Source organism: Netta rufina, assembly GCF_964035555.1.
Source record: "Netta rufina genome assembly, chromosome: 4".
NCBI classification, from domain to species: domain Eukaryota; kingdom Metazoa; phylum Chordata; class Aves; order Anseriformes; family Anatidae; genus Netta; species Netta rufina.
In genome coordinates, this window is record NC_140127.1 from 967428 (window position 1) to 981719 (window position 14292).

At 46.4% G+C, this 14292-nt stretch overlaps 1 protein-coding gene across 14 annotated transcripts in view; it reads right to left on the reverse strand.

Moving 5' to 3' along the window:
- Positions 1-14292, reverse strand: part of LOC311209468 (uncharacterized protein) — a 191822-nt gene that overhangs the window by 95524 nt on the left and 82006 nt on the right. For all 14 annotated transcript variants that reach the window (XM_084286820.1, XM_084286821.1, XM_084286822.1 and 11 more), the window contains one exon: positions 2032-2145. The gene's annotated coding sequence lies outside the window, so the exon portion shown is untranslated. The remainder of the gene's footprint in view (positions 1-2031; positions 2146-14292) is intronic.

Sequence of the window (14292 nt, forward strand, 5' to 3'; positions counted from 1 at the left end):
TTCCTCCAATATTGTTGGCAATCAACAGATAATTGAAATCTGCCAGAGTGGAGCAGAACAAGAGGTATGCTCAAAGTTCATGAAACACGTCTTAAGCTACCATCTTTCCGGGATGATGGGGTTCATAAAGTTCACAGGCAAGATCAGTTAGCGTGCCAGTCCAGAAGATCCCATCTTGGTTTCACCTAAGTATTCATTTCTCTGTCCGAGACCACAAGCCTTAACCACACAGAAATGAGGGCAGTTACAACCACTGCCACATCTGCCAGACCTGATATTTATTCAGTGTGATTCATCACCCTTCTCTTTGCTACACAATTTCAAAAGTACAATTAAACAACTTGAGGATTTTTTTTTATTTTGAAAGGATCATTTGAGATGGTCTCACATTAACTTTGATCTATGTCCCCCTTTAATGATGTAATCCTCAACATCCATTTCCTGACCATTTTGCAAAGATAACTGTATTATTACAAAAATGTTTACTTGCCACCTAACCTCACTTTAAACCAAACGTACAGTGAGTTTTTCCCCTCTACAAAGAGAAACTGTTAAACAATCTTTTCCACAGGCCTATAATCAACCCTTTAAATCACACTTGAATAACAGACTTTCATTTATCAATTGATCCACTGTTTTCCCTCACCCCTTACTTCTTTGGGTGCAGCAGATAAAAGACCCGGCTGTACCAGTACAACCCATTGCTTTGTAACCAAACTCTGCATGAGAGAAACATTCCGAAACATCCCCCCCCCCCCTCTTTTTTTTTTTGTGGTGGGGAAAGAGGGAATGGAGAGAGAATAAGAGTTAAGTTTTGTTTCCTCATTTCTGCCTCCTCTGACTAAGCTTTTTTCCCCCTTGTTCTTTTGCTTTGTTTTGAGGCTCTGGGAGAAGGGTAATGGTGATGGCTTCTGTTCCTCTCAAATCCTCGAAAGCCATTGTGTAGGCAGGTCAAAGAGAAACCAAATTAAAAACTAACAACTTTTGAATTTTGGCAGCCAAAGTTAATGTTGACTAAGAACCAAAAAGAAGGGGGAGGAGGGAGGAAAAAAGTGGCCCTATGGAAAGCAAGGGCTGGCGGAGAGATCTGGAGGACGGCAGGCTTAGAAGGGGCAAAGCTGCTCCTTTTGATGTGGGAGGTCTGCAAGTAACCTACTGGGACACTCCCTGGGCTATCTCATTAACCATGTCACCAAAGCCCCCCAAGGTCCAGAGAATCATAACATTATCTCTGACATTACCACACAGATACAAGGTTCCTCAGGCAGTCTATAAACATGCCTGTACTAACCAATTCATCGTGCCTTGACACCCCTGCAAGGGCTGGATGCCCTTTAGTGAGCCGCATGAATTGCCCCAGTCATTCATCAAAGTTTCTCAGAGTGCATTTCACACAGCATTAAATTTAATTAAAGCAACATTGACTGCATTGTAATCCTCTAGAGGCTTTTTGTCAGAAGAAGCTGGAACACTTTCTACTTAAATATCTATTGTTTAGGTGGGATTTTTTTTTCCTTTTCATTGTCTCAACCCAAGTGATTTGCTGCCTCTCCGTTTCCTATTTGAAAACTCATATCTCATGAAAAAGTTGTGCAATGACAAGAGGAATCCCAGCCTGGGAAACAATTCAGCTCTGATGCATGTGCCTGTAAATGCTCTAAAGAACAGAAGATGGTTTAAAAACTAATAAGCATGCAAACAACAACAAGACACTCGATGCACACAAAAGACGATTAGTAGCCGAAAGGAAGCTGGCAGTAAAAGCTGCCAATTTGTCTGTGGGCATCTGTCCACATGTCTTCCTGCTGAGGTGCCTCAGCCACGGGCCACCATCTCTTCTTGTTGCTGCTGTGATGAGCGTGGCTCCAGATCCACACAGTGCTGCACAGCCCAGGGAGCCCCTGCCAGCACCCACAATTATAGCTCATCCATGCAGGGCAACAGCAGCTGGCATTATCCTGGTGGAGGACAGACCATTGAGGTCTCTTGCTAGCTGTTGATCCATGCTAGAATCCCATCGGTTTCCCTTACCTTGTATTTTGTTGTTCCCTCCTAGGGCAGCACCAGAAGACGAGTTGTCTCAGGGTCCTTTCTAGCAGCTGCCAGCAGTCTACCAACTCTGCTCTTACTTGGTGGGGGGATTACCTGGGAGAAGACATGGAAAATAGACCACGTAATTTTCAAAATGAAAAACATTCCAACACTGCATTGCAGTTAATGTGGACTGAAACATAGTTTTGCACAAATGGGGACAGCTGCTGTGACCGCTTGAGACCCATCTTTCTGTGCACAGCAGGCCAGGGAGTGAGATCTCATCTCTTTTCACAAGCTATGCAACACAAAAGCCACAAAGGTCCCTCGATGCTGTAAAAGTGAACTGCAGAATAGAATAACAAAATCTGCAGTACTACATGATCTAGACTAAGGTTTTCTGGTTAAACCACTGAATTTTTATCCTACCATCTCCACCCCCCTAAATAATGGATTTTGTTTCTGTTGTGCCAGTGATGTTTTGTTGTTCCTGTTACCAAATAACTTTAGATGACATGTTCTCAATGTGTCTTCAACAGCCACAGTAACAGTAGCACCCTCCTTGTTTTATTCCTCCAAGCAACCCTACTGAAAAATTTGACCTCATCATTACCGTTCCAGGAGCCTGACAGTTTCTGTTCTTTCTATTTTAAAGTGGTTTAAAAAAGGAGAGTATAATATGAAGAGCACTCATCTTGCCATCATTCACAGTTATCAGTGAATGACAGAGAAAATGTCAGGCACAGTTTTGCTATTCTCCAAATAAAAGCAACTAGGCTGTTCTGACCAGAACGGGACCTGCTTAGGAACTGCAGTTTCAAAGGGCCTGACAGAAGGTTCTTGGGAGAAATTCTGTGTTATGCTCTGCCAAGGTCAATCTTGTTGTTTATCTCAGAGGAGTGTTTATTTCAAGTTCTCAGTACTTCTCATAGCTCCTCATGTGAGACCTTCTGCTGCCATTCCGTCATGGAAACTGTTCTGCAAAATCACAGGAGGCTGAGCAGTTCCTTTACTTCCTTCACCAGATGCACCCATTACCACCAACGCGTCAACTACAGTGCAACATAGTGCACACTACTTCGACACCTAGCCTCATTGCCTAATGTCTGCCAGGTGTAGGATGTACGAGGAGACTAAAAGATATCAGCAAAGCTTCCTGCAGGTCCTGAGCCTTGTGGCACACCTTTCCCCAGGTAAAAGTCCAGATGCAATCAGGCAGAAGTAATATTAATACCAGCACCAAACTGCTATTTAACAGCTGTGGACTCAAAGCTGTCTTTCAGAAGTCTAAAGCTGATGTCAAGTGAAGAATGCTCTACAAAATGTGAAGAATAGCAGGAACCAGCAGCTGGGGAAGAAATGGCCTCTGCTCCTCATTTCCCAGCAACTCTCCCTGCATCAGAAGGAATGAGTGCAGCTTGCATATACATAGCCCACTGTAATCCTGGCAACACAACTCTAGGGGGGTGCAGGTCCCACTTTTCCATTACCCACAAATGCATTACCCCCAGAAAAATGTTTCTTTAAATAAACATTTCTGCTTTCAAGACACTCAGATGACTCAAGGAATAGCCTCATTTTTTCTTGCAATGCCACAAGTTCTGCTTTGTGCTGCTGGAGTGTGACTCTGCTCAATACTAAGCTGAAATAAGGCACAAGTCCGCTATGTTTCACCCACAAGCCCACCAGATAGCAGAACCAGTGCAGCAGTTATGGGCTACCTGTAAGTGCTGGATTACTGCTGCACAGCACGCAGATCTTACTACTGTAATGGTGCAGTTACACCCCCTCAGACAATCTCAGTGCTAAAACTTGAGCACATTATACTTCACACGACCTCCTGCTGCTTTAGAAAGCAAAACTCTAACTTTACTCCATTCTCCCTTGGTATTTACTTCAGTTTCCTTTTCAAGCTTCTCAAACACACAATAGGCTTTTGATTATCAGGATCTTAAGTGCTCCACTAGACACCCAGTGTGTATTTATGAATGGAATTAAGAAAGAAGCAATCTGACTCCATCAAGGGAGCATTTGCAGCTACTCTTAAGTGTTACCCAGTGACATAAGTGGAAATTCAAAAGACCTAAAGGTTTCTGGCCTTCATTTTTTACATTTATTTAGTCACACCCGGTAGAAACCCTAGGAGTTCATGTTTGTCATTTTGTGATTTCTGTACAACCAGTTCATTTACTGAACTGAAAATTATTTGGATTGCTTATGTGTGCAGCTTCTAAACTATAAAACTGCTTGCCTTGCAAAGGAATGTTAATAATCCCACTGCTATTTAGGACAAAGTATTTGGGTTGAGGCTTTTTTCCTCCACAGATTTTGGAGTCACATTTTCACCTTCCTGTTGCAATTCTCCGTGAATTCTAATAGAAGTACATGAAACATGGACTGCAGGTTCATTATTAACACAGGATGAGACCAAGTGACTTGCTCCCAAAAGAAAACAAGAAAGGGGTATCTTTAAGGGGTGGTATATAAGCTGTGTGTCTGGAAAGCCCTGCCAGTCCACAACCAGTCCTTAACTTTATGTCCAACCTTAGCATTAAGTATTAAACACACTTGAGAATTCTTTTTACCATCAATAGGTCTGTTTATAAATGAGCCTACAAGCTAGCAAGTTTCTTTGCAAGACACTGCCTACCCTTCAAATGTGAGCAGCCTGCCCTCTACAGAGAATTTTTTTGATGCACCAAGTATCAGGAGAAAGAGAGAAACAAAGGGAGGTGAGTGGCACTTGAGATACAACAGGGATCATAGAGCAGTTCCAATATCTCCATAAACTGCTATCAGGAAGCAAGATTTCCAACACACCACAAGGAAGAGTGCATGAGTATCCTGGTTTCAGTTAGGACAGAGTTAATTTTCCTCCTAGTAGCTGGTAGGGTGCTATGTTTTGGCTTAGGATGAACAGAGTGCTGATAACATGCTGATGTTTTAATTGTTGCAGAGCAGTGCTTACACCAAGCCAAAGACATTTCAGCTTCTCACTCTGTCCTGCCAGCGGGCAGGCTGGGGGTGCAGCAAGAGCTGGGAGGGGACAGACCCAGGACAGGTGACCCAAACTAGCCAAAGGGGTATTCCATACCATCTGGGGTCATGCTGAACAATATATAGGGGTGGCTAGCCGGGGGGAGAGGGGCCGGCTGCTTGGGGATAGGCTGGGCATCGGTCAGCGGGTGGTGAGCAATTGCATTGTGCATCACTTGTTTTGTACACATTATTAGTAGCAGTAATATCAGCATCATTATTGTTATTGTTATTGTTATAATTATTTTCCTGTCTTAATAAACTGTCTTTATCTCAACTCACAGGCTTCACTTTCCTGTTTCTCTCCATCATCCCAGAGAGGGAGGAAGAAGGGTGAACGAATGGCTGTGTGGTGTTTAGCTGCTGGCCAGCTAAACAACAAGAGCAAGCCCTCCAAGGACACCCAGACATGTGCTATGCTCACACCTAATGTCTTTGTGCAGGCTCACAAGCTTTCCCCAGTGTGCTCAGTCACTGACATTTTTGGTAAGAATCATTTCTCATCACCTCCCTTGGTTCCGGAAAAAGTCAAGTCTGAAAGGCTTGTTACAGCACCCTGCACTGGTGCTCACTACAACCCAGTGATTTCTGGTGCAGCTCATGCCTTGGCCACTACCTTTAAAATGAAACTACAGATGAAATACCAGGAAGACAAGAAAGCCATTTCCCTCTGTTATCATACAAAAGGCATCACAGCCTGAAGGGGGGCTTCAGTGAGCACCCACAGTATCATCCCAAAGAGAGGGAGATGTCTGGCTGCCAAACTGCTGCTACACCAAAACGCAGCAGCTGCCTCCATGTGCCAGTGGCCAGTGCACACGGACCAGGCCAGGGCTGCCAGCACCATAGCACCCACCCACATGCAGCAGGACACACGGCAGGGAAGTTTGGCAAAGCTTCAGCTCTCGTTGCCATGAGGTCAGACTTCCACAGGTGGTAGCAAAAATGAAGGTGTTTTTTTCTTAATGAATCATTGCACATATTGAGGACAATGTCTACAAAAATTAAGAAATGGATTAAGAAATGCATCTGTCAGTGTCCAGGCACCCCAATCTATTCAGGCATCCAGGCATAGAAGTTCAGCGTTCCTTGGCATTAATTCCAGTCTCCAAGGTAAGGAAATACATTGGAAGTGCGGAGGAACTTCTCCCATACAGGAAGGAAGGCCAGGCTGACCCCTGTTCCATCTAGGCAGGTCCCACACCCTCTGCTGCGCCTGTCCAAAACCATGACGTACATCCAGCTAGCCCATCCTCTGTGCCAGAACTGCAGTGTGAAATGCTCTCCCCGCAAGAGCCCCGAGCCACGCAGTGCCAGCGATGCTGCTGTCTCCTGACTCATTGTAAAGGCCCCGACTAGGCAAACAGGAAGACGAATGGTTATTCGGGCAAAGTTGGGCCACCATGATGGGAAAGGTGCAGCGGGAAAACATTAAGAGCAGAGCTCCTTTGAAACAACCTGACAGTTGATAGATGAGGATCCATAAAATGACAAAGGCTCCCTGTGTAAAGCCCCTTGCTACCAATGTCTTCTCCCTGGGAAACTAATTACCCTGTACTGTCACTGAAAATATTATTTTTCTGGTAATTATTTTCCCTTTTCAGTGAAAAAGTGGCCATGCTAAGTCCCCCCAGGTCTTTTTTTTTTTCTTCTCATTGTCAAAAACTTGAGCTGAAAACACTACTCACTGCTGTTTGTGTGATTTTAGCTAACAAGAAGGGGGGGGGGGGGGTGCGTCTTGGTGATGCTGACTTCCCCTGGCTGGCTCGCAAATTCCAAAACCTAGTCCTCAGAACATTTTTACATTCCTTAGCAGCAGAAGAAAACAAACTCTTACTTCCCAGAAGAAAACATGTGATTTGATCACTCATTATTATTTGCCTAACTGAAGTTCCACAGCAGCTGATGATTTTGAGGTTATCATAAGAAAAAATGGGTTGATAGCAATCCAGCAGCTAGATATGAATACAGACGGTCTAAAGTTTCCCAATCTGCATTCCAAATCCATTATGCATTAGCTCTCCTGACAAAGACACAAAGAAGAGAAATAAGCTGTCCCTCAAAGTGAGGAGCAAGATTGCATTCGGCTGCAGAACCACCCACTCACAGCTGGTCTTAGAAATGAAGCTGTCCCAGCTCAGTCAGCACGTCGCCACGAGGAGCCTGCTGCTGCCGCCCTTACTTTAGTGAGGCTGCCACCTCCTGGGCCGCCGGGCAGGCCTCCATCCCACAGCACTGGGTACGGGTAGGGAAGGCTGGAGGGAAGTAGCATCCTTTGTGAGACTTGCTGACACAGTTGCTGTGGCCACAGCAATGCAAGAACACATCATAAACTGTACTGCTCCAACTAAATACTAACAATCCTGCTGTGCAAATCTTGCTTTCAGGTAAAGCTGCACCAGCACACATGCACACAGAGGACTGTTGGAAGAAGTGTGCTCATTCACCACTGACAATGAAGTTACCAGCATCAGCCAGCAGCAAATCCTGGTTAGAAACAGCCAAGGCCAGAGGGAGCCTTCTGATGACTGAACTTCAATTCAGAAGGCCAAGAGCTCTCTCCAGCAACATGACCAAAGCCTCCCTGTTGCCAGCGTGTGACAGACCAGCCTATCCTGCGTGCTGCATTCCCTGTAGGAGATGTTGTCAACTTCCCCCAGCTAACACCACCAACTCCAGTAAACGTTGTCACATCATCTACTACCAACAAAAGCCTCTGGTTAAGTTATTCTATACTGTAGGGCACATTGAAAAATCACCTTTGTTACTGCCTCTAATAAAACCTTTATTTCTTACCAAAGCTTTATTCAGAGGTGAACAGACAGAGATCTTCTCTGTCACCTTTGCAGCAGTCAGGACACAAAATAACTGAAATGGTAAATGCCTGACAACTGCACACCACGGCGTCAAACAGGTGAAATAGGTGGCACTGATATTATTTGGACAGACTTATTGTTAGAGGAGGAAACGTCTGCTGTTCAGGCTTCTTGCAAAATGTTATTACTGAACTATAAGCATCCAGTCTGTGCTGATCCTGAAAAAGTTAAAAAAGCACCTGCCGGCCTATTTTCTCTGTCACAAACAACTCCCATTCTTTCCTCCCAGTCATTTTCAGTTTAGGCTTTCAATGAACGTGAAAGCCATCTGCAATTCCTCACCCCTACAAGTCAACCTGGAACAAAGACAGCTTACTTACACAGGTATGCAACAGGCTATCTATAAAAATGCTTGTCCCTAGAAAGAGAATCTGTCTAAATAGCCAAATAAAAACCATATCTTTAAGTCAAATATTATTATTTTTTTTCCTTCTTCAGTTATGGGCTCTGCTTAGGAGGAAAGCTAGACATTTCTAATCCTGTGCCACAGTCCTACGTCACAAAGACCTTACGTCTTGGATGTGCCAACGCATTCTGTTATCACTTGTCAAGTCTCCTGGATCTGATGACACATGACTTGCTTCAGCACAGTTGTATGAGTCAGCTGATGGACAGTGCCAGGGGGAAATTTACTAGAAGTGAAATACCCTCTTACCAGCCATGTTCTTCTTTATTTAAGTACTATTTTTTGGCATCGAGGCCACTTGAGGCAGCCGAGGGAGTCACCAGGGCCTGGTAGCCCTCACGAGGGAGGCTGAGGAGGTGTAGGCACAGCCAGCAGCGCCCCCTCCCTGGCCATTCAAAAGCTGCCCCTAGGGAGCGCGGCAACCAGGGCGGGCAAACAGGGTGAGACGCGGCAATGTCCACGCGCAGGGCTCCTCACTGCTCTTTTGCAGCCATCTTTCCCTTCGGTACTTGTAACCTGCTTGCGAGAAACCTCGCCATGGTATCAACCAGGCAGAAAACCATGGCCTCCGCATCTCTTGTGGCCTCTCCAGCTGCAGTCACCGATGTGGCTACTCAGATGGAAGGCTCGGGGTAATACGCCGCCATCCAGGTCTTGGGCTGCAGGGTGTGCCCGAGTCTTCTGTTGGTATCCAAATGGCAGCAGCGAGGGGTATGCCTGTGGGAGGTGTGCCGAGGTTGAAGAGTTGCTCAGCCAGGTACTGAGCAGCTTTGGGAGGAGATGAGCAGGCTCAGGAGCATCAGGGAGTCAGAGAGGGAAACTGACTGGTGGAGATGTCCTCTACCCTCTCTGAGACAGACTCACGAGCCTGCCACAACACAAGTGTCTCCTGCCATGCAGAAGATGAAAGTTCCCTCATCCTGCCAGGCAGCAGGAGGGGACATAGGCCAAGGGGGGGAATGGAGGCAAGTTCCTGTTCAGGATGGTAGGCGAGCCCTGTCCCTGCCCATCTCACCTTCCCGTCAACCCTTATGTAACAGGTATGAGGTTCTAGAACACGACAGTCAGAATAATGATGCAGACAAAAGCCCGTCCCAGTCGGAGAGGGTGCCTAAGGCAAGGCAACAAAACCCCCGCGTCATTACATCATCTGTCAAAAAAGAAAGAAGGGTTATTGTCATGGGGGACTCCCTTTTGAAAGGGACAGAGGGCCCTATATGCTGACCGGAACCAACCCACAGGGAGGTCTGCTACCACCCCCCAGGGCTCAGATGAGAGACTTTGCTAAGAAAGTCAAGTGTCTGGTACGACCCATCAACTACTATCCGCTACTGGTCTTTCAAGCTGGTAATGACAAGGTAGCAATGAGAAGTCCGAGAGTGATCAAAAGGGACTTTAGGGCTTTGGGGCGACTACTTAAAGGATCAGGGGCACAGGTTGTGTTTGCCTCTGTCTTTCCGATAAGGGGGATCGATGCTGACAAGCAGGTTCATCACATTAACATGTGGCTTTGGGACTGGTGCAACCGGCAGAGCTTTGGGTTCTTCAATCATGGGAAGGTCTATGTGACACCAGGCCTGCTGGCACCAGACGGGATGCACCTCTCTCAGAGGGGGAAAAGGACTTTTGCTCAGGAGTTAGCAGGGCTGATACATTGGGCTTTAAACTAGAGTTGAAGGGGGAAAGGGATAAAACCAGGTACACCGGTGATAAGCAAAGGGATGGTGCACTAGAATCAGGGGGACTGTGCTAGTGAGGTCCTTTGGTCTGCTCCACAAGGTGCTGTGTGCAGGGAGGCGCATTTGAAGTGCTTCTACACAAAGACATGCAGTATGAGGAATAAAATGGACGAGCTAGAAGTCCTGGCCCAGTCCCACAGCTACGACATCGTCGGCATAAGTGAAACCTGGTGGGATGAGTCCTGTGGCTGGTGTGCTGCAATAGATGGTTACAGGCTCTTCAGGAGGGACAGGCAGGGTAGGCGAGGTGGCGGGGTGGTGATGTATGTGAGGCAGGGGCTGGACTGTGTGGAACTTCAAGTTGGCGATGGCAAAGTTGACAGCCTCTGGGTAAGGATTAAGGAACGAACAAATAAAGGGGATGTCGTAGTGGGAGTCTATTACAGACCACCCGGCCAGGACAACAATGCCGATGAATTATTCTTTGCAGAACTAAAAGATGCCTCGAGATCAACTCCCCTTGTCCTTATGGGGGATTTCAACTTGCCAGATGTCAACTGGGATCACCACACGGCTGACATGAGCAAGTCCAGGAGGTTCGTAAAGCACCTAGATGATAACTTCTTGGTGCAGGTGCTAAGGGAGCCAACTAGGAAAGGTGCCTTCCTAGATCTGTTGCTGGAGAACAGAGAGGGTCTTGTGGGAGACGTGGCAATTGGCGACCGTCTTGGCCCTAGTGACCATGAAGTGGTTGAATTCTAAATTCCATAATTTAGAATTTATGGTGACAGAAGGAAAACTGCCACCAAAACTTCAGCCCTGGATTATGGGGAAATCAGACTTCAGACTGCTCAGAGAACTAGTCAGCAAGGTCCCCTGGGAAACTGCTTTTGAAGGCACTGGTGTCCATCAGTGCTGGTCAATCTTTAAGCACTGCCTCCTAAAAGCACAGGATCAGGCAATTCCAAAATATCAGAAGTCAGGCAGGCGGGGCAGAAGGCCAGCCTGGCTGACCAGGGATCTTCTGCTGAGGCTCAGGCAAAAAAAGAAAGTGTACAGCTGCTGGAAGGAGGGTCAGGTGACATGGAAGGAATACAGGGATGCTGTTTGTGTTTGTAGGGAGAAAATTCATGTGGCCGAAGCCCAATTAGAGTTGAAGTTGGCCAAGTCTGTGGGAGACAATAAAAGGCTTTTTTTTTTTTTTTTTTTTTTTTTTTTTTTTTAGCTATGTAAAGAGAAAAAGGAGGACCAAAGAAAACATAGGTCTGCTAGTTGATGGGGAAGGTCTCCTCACAGACAAGGTCATAGGCAAAGCAGAGATGTTTAATGCCTTCTTTGCCTCCTTCTTCAACGCTGATGATGGGCTTTGGGACCCAGGGCGCCCTGAGCTGGAGGACTATAACAGTGGGAATGACAAACTGCCAACCGACCCTGAACGTGTGTGGGATTTGCTGCTCCACCTGGATCCATACAAGTCCATGGGTCTGGATGGGATTCATCCCAGGGTGCTTAAAGAGCTGGCTGACATCATCATGGGATCTCTCTCAATTATTTTTCAATAATCTTGGGAATCTGGAGAGGTCCCAGTAGACTGGAAGCTGGCAAATGTTGTATCAATTTTCAAGAAGGGCAAAAAAGAAGACCCTAGCAATTACAGGCCTGTCAGTCTCATGTCAGTGCCTGGTAAAATTACAGAGAAGATAATCCTTGAAGTCATTGAGGCGCACCTGGGGGACAATGCAGTCATTGGTCCCAGCCAACATGGGTTTATGAGGGATAGGTCCTACCTAATAAAAGGAAATCAAATTTGTGATAAGATCTCCCATCTAGTCGACCAAGGGAAACCAGCTATTGTGATCTTTTTGGACTTCAGCAAAGCTTTTGACACAGTTTCACACAGGAACCTACTGGACATAATGTCCAGCATACAACTTAACAAAAACATCATACGATGGGTGAACAATTGGCTGACGGGCAGGGCTCAAAGGGTTGTGGTAAATGGGGCCACATCAGGCTGGCAGATGGTCACTAGTCGGGTCCCTCAAGGCTCCGTTTTAGGGCCGGTCCTCTTCAATGTCTTTATAAACGATTTGGGTGTAGGACTAGAAGGTGTTTTGAGCAAATTTGCCAACAACACCAAACTTGGAGGAGTTGTAGACTCTGAGGGTGGAAAGACCTTGCAGAGAGATCTGGACAGATGGGAGAGCTGGGCGATCACCAACCACATGAAGTTTAACAAAGGCAAGTGCCAGGTCCTGCACCTGGGAAGGGGCAACCCTGGCTATATGTACAGACTGTGCGATGAGATGCTGGAGAGCAGCCCTGAAGACAGGGATCTGGGGATTGTGGTTGACAGCAAGTTGAATATGAGCCAGCAGTGTGCCCTGGCAGCCAGGAGGGCCAACAGTATCCTGGGGTGCATCAAGCACGGCATTGCTAGTCAGTCGAGGGAGGTGATTGTCCTGCTCTGCTCTGTGCTGGTGCAGCCTCACCTCGAGTACTGTGCGCAGTTCTGGGCACCACAGTACAGGAAGGACATTAAACTGTTGGAGAGTGTCCAGAGGAAGGCGATGAAGATGGTGAAGGGCCTAGAGGGGAAGACACATGAGCAGTAGCTGAGGGATCTGGGCCTGCTCAGCCTGGAGAATAGGAGGCTGAGGGAAGACCTCATCGCAGTCAACAACTTCCTCACGAGGGGGAGTGGAGAGGCAGGTGACCTATTCTCTGTAAACACCAGTGATAGGACTTACGGGAATGGTGTTAAGCTGAGGCAGGGGAAGTTTAGGCTGGACATCAGGAAGAGGTTCTTCACCAAGAGGGTGGTTGCACACTGGAACAGGCTCCCCAGGGACGTAGACACTGCACCAAGCCTGTCTGAATTTAAGAAGCGATTGGACTGTGCACTTAGTCACATGGTCTAAGCCTTTGGGTAGACCTGTGTGGTGCCAGGAGTTGGACTTGATGATCCTTATGGGTCCCTTCCAACTCAGGATATTCTATGATTCTATTTCTGAAAGGTGCCACAGCAAGATTTGGAAACTCTTGGAAAACATAAATACCATCTGTGACCCAGAAACCTGACTCTGCAAAGCAGATGGTTCTCAGTAGTCCTCGTTCAATAAGTAACAGGTAAAACTTTATTAGGCTACTCCTTAGATTAAAGTTTGCATTCTAAACTAAAAGAAGACAAAGTACAGAAGGTTTGTCAGATGAAATATGAGTCAACCTTCATTCTTAAATTTAACTAACATCAACAAAATGAATTGGATGAAGCTTACAGATTGTAATTTAGAGAGAGCAAGTGACTCCACGTAGCATACCTGAAATGTTTGGGCTGACTGAGCGCTGCTAAGCAGTAGCTTGCATGCATAACTAGTGGGTATGCAAACTGCCCCAAATAGTGGTGAGGGAGAGGGGCTAATCTGACATGCATGGAACTGAACCCTCATGGAACTCCTGTAGATGGGGATTTTAACACTCAGCCTCCCCAGACCACCTATGCTTCACTCCCAAGACCTCATCCAGCCTTTGTGTACCCAGGCAGCCCTGATTGCCTGGAACAGGGATGGCAGAATGCACATGAGTAGACACTCGGCCTGCCGGCCCTTACAGAAGCCACATTTCTGAGGGAACACAACATCAGTTGGCAGTGGTCACGAAGAAACTATTTCCATATGCCTTGCTATTGTAAGCTCAAAAAGCAACCAGTAGAGTTTCCATCATCTGTGAGTGGGATGCTTCTGCAATCATAGCTGCCATAGTCCCCACAGAGCAACACAAAGAATATATTACAAAGGGCAATGAACTACTGTAGTAATTGCTATTACAAGCTCCACAGAGAAGTCAGAGTGCACCATGTTGCTGAACTGCTGCCCTCCTGAAGTCATGCTCTTAATTCCCATATTATTTAGTAAACGTTAATTATTTCCAAATGGTGCAAATCTTCATTTCAATGCAAATCATTTCATCATAGCAACTACTTAAGATCTCAGCTGTATAGTCTCTAGCCTTTCCCCCATAAAACACATTTCCATAGATTTCTAATACTGTTATAAATTGGCCATCAGCTTCCTCCTCCTTTGCGTGCATGGTCCACATTCCATATTTTGCCCCTGCTGCAGTGAAAGATATTGCATCTACCCAAAGCAGCGAGGGCTGCTGAGGCCAATGCTCAGGGTATCACTGGCTGTCAGGATACCCACACGGGACCCCTCAAAGCAGCTGCTGGCACAGGCAAGGAACTTGATGGACATTTTCAAATACC